Below are 3002 nucleotides of genomic sequence, written 5' to 3' on the forward strand. Positions count from 1 at the left end.
TGGGGGTGGGGGTGGGGGCTAACACCCGTTATGTCAATTTAAAAGCACGTTCCTGTGACCCTGCACGAATGATGCTGAAAAACGTTCATCAAAAGCACAAAATTTATGTGAATTTGCAGTTTCCAAGGACACTACGGCTTAATAAGTCAGACAAATTTGGCGGCCATTTTCATGCTTACATTACTTCCGAGACCAAGCGCGCCCCCACCTCCTGAAAACATAACTCAAAATTCGATTAAAGATAGATGGGGTTTAATTCCAATCAAAGCCAGGACAAACAAGCAGGCTTGAAGATTATTTTAACACCTGCACAAGCTCAAAAATTGAAGAACACCGTTGTCCACCGCGCCCCAACATAATATTGTTATTTTTGTCTAATGTTTCTCTCACACTAACCCCTCTATTCATCTTTTCCTGCGCCTGTCTCTTCCTCTGTAAGTCCATCTGCTGTTCTCTGGTTGCATGTTCTAGCTGCCATGATGTTTGGTGATAGTCTTGACTGATGTCCAAACGAATAAAATCGTCTTTTATCTGAGTACTTCAAGGGGGCTCTCGGGGCCTAGAGGTTAAGGTGTTGGCCTCTCATTCAAAGGTCCCGAATTCGAATCCGGGTAGTGACCAAAAATGTTCTTCTCTAAAATTGTCTCCTTTCACCTCCTTTGCTGCTCTCTAGATCTAGCAATGTTCTGTCGTCTGCTTTTGTCTCCTCTTTCTGCCCCCTCCCCCCACCCCACCCCCTCACATCCTTTGCCCCCTCCTCTGGGCTCCTGACTCTTTCTGCAGCCTTTCTACTGCTACTCCTAGGCTCCTGCTTACTGCTGTCTTTCAGCAACACCTATGATCTTCTGGTAGGAAATATCTATACCTAGCCTTCTCGAAAAAGAGCGAACAATCTCGGAGGGCCCGTGTGCAAGTTGCGCACGTTAAAGATCCCTTGGTGGTCTAAAATCAATAAGAGTAGGCTTCGGCCGCCACCTGCGCAAAATTCAAAATTACCTACCAACTGCAAAAGTTTAAAGTATCCCTCGCGCTTATATGACCTTATGCATTTGCGAGCGCCGTAAAACACTTACAAAAAAGAAAAGAGTACTACAAGCAGAGCCAACTTGTTCTCTGACAATCTCTTTTCTCACTCTGTCTTTTTTGTGATGTTTAAAGTTTTCCTTACAAACTTATTTCAAAGGCGTATACAAGTACATGTATTTTACTTTGGTGACTCTTGTTTATTGTCCTTGTTAGTGCTTGGAACTACAGTGTTGGTATAAAGATGCATTCTATATGAGTTTGTGCTTTGTTTCCTTTGCGATGCAGGGATGCTTTGCTCCTAGTTAAAATGGTCGCTTTTAAGGACAAACGAGCTAACCCAGATTTCGGGGGGTTTCCAGAAATTTTGACCTACAACAAAAGTGGGCATTGTCCTACCTATAGGAGAAGTTTGGTTTTATTGGTGTGTATATTTGTTTGGTTATAGAGAAAATTCTCCTCGTCTTTTAAAGAAACTGAACAAGGGGCAAAAGCTTTACCTTCGATTTTTTTCAAAAGAGCATTTTTTTCGGGATAGTCTCCTTGTGCTTAAATGCGACCAAATATACTTGTAAATCAGAGTGGCTTTTTTACAGGGGGGAGGGGGTTGAGGTGCCATTATCATTGCATTGTTTAGAGGAATTTTTCTACTACTGTTAAAAACGATGCTCGTTTTATTATTAATAATAATAATCATAATCATAATCATAATCATGATAATAATAATAATAATAATAATAATAATAATAATAATAATAATAATAATAATAATAATAATAATAATAGATAGATAGCATTTGTATAGCGCAAATCCCCGCTCAACAGCAGGCTCTATGCGTTTCACAATCTATACTATTACCCCAGCAGCAGACCTGAGAGCATTCTGAAACAAACTCAACTTCCTGGGAAGCATACAGTGCAAGCAGCCATTTATAGGCGCTAAAACATTAACATACTGACAAGATCTTTCGCTGTCTATGGCCGGGTACCCATTTTCACCTGGGTGAAGTGAGGAAAATTCATGTATAGTGCCCTTTCCCAAGGACACAACGCCGGGCCCCCAACCTCACGGTAGCCTAACCACTAGGCCACCGACGCCAACAGATAACGAAGTCTTTATATTAACTGGTAAAAGTATGCTTGTCCCAGTTTTCAGAATGAAGCTAAATAGTGTTGATGGGGGCTTAACAATCGTGCAGCTTACAATTATTTACACATATCCAACAAAAAGATTTAAACCCACAAGTAGACTGAAAATTTATGGTGACACTAGAATGTCCCTGACGAAACAGGTCGATAAAAGATACTTCAAACTATGCTCTGTCCCAGCATAGGTCTACAAAGAGTCTAATGTCTTTTTTATGCCAATGAATATGAAGGCAAAAAAATTCCACCTATAAGATGTCTGATCATAATCAGAAATCACACCACAAAGAGAGAGAAAAAGACAGTAACAACAAATCGGCAACGACTCAAACAAAAATCACCTCTTTAATCACACACACACACACACACACACACACACACACACACACACACACACACACAAACACCCTCATTAAGATTCACTTGTATTCACAAACATACACACATAATAATAACTTACATAACAAGCACCGAACAAAAAACAGATACATGTATACTACGAGGGGGTAAAAAAAGTCTTTGGTCTAGATATAATAAAGGAATAAAGATAGAGCTTTGTAACTTCGCACACCTTCTTTCATTTCTCTACGTAGTCACGATGCAGAGTAATACATTTCTGCCTCGTCTTTTTTTACCTTCTAAAGTCCTTGAGGAAAAAAATGACCAGTCTTCCACAGCTTCAGTGGCGTCCTCGTTGTCTTGGAAACGGCCTCCTTTCAATTATTTTTAAAAATAATATTAGGACACAGAAACAAGCCTGAAGGGGCTAAGTCTGGTGAAGAAGCTGGGTAGGGCAGGATTTCAAAGGCGCACTGTTCTGCTGTCTGGACTGT

The sequence above is a fragment of the Aplysia californica genome, unplaced genomic scaffold (genome assembly GCF_000002075.1).
Source record: "Aplysia californica isolate F4 #8 unplaced genomic scaffold, AplCal3.0 scaffold00024, whole genome shotgun sequence".
NCBI classification, from domain to species: Eukaryota; Metazoa; Mollusca; class Gastropoda; order Aplysiida; family Aplysiidae; genus Aplysia; species Aplysia californica.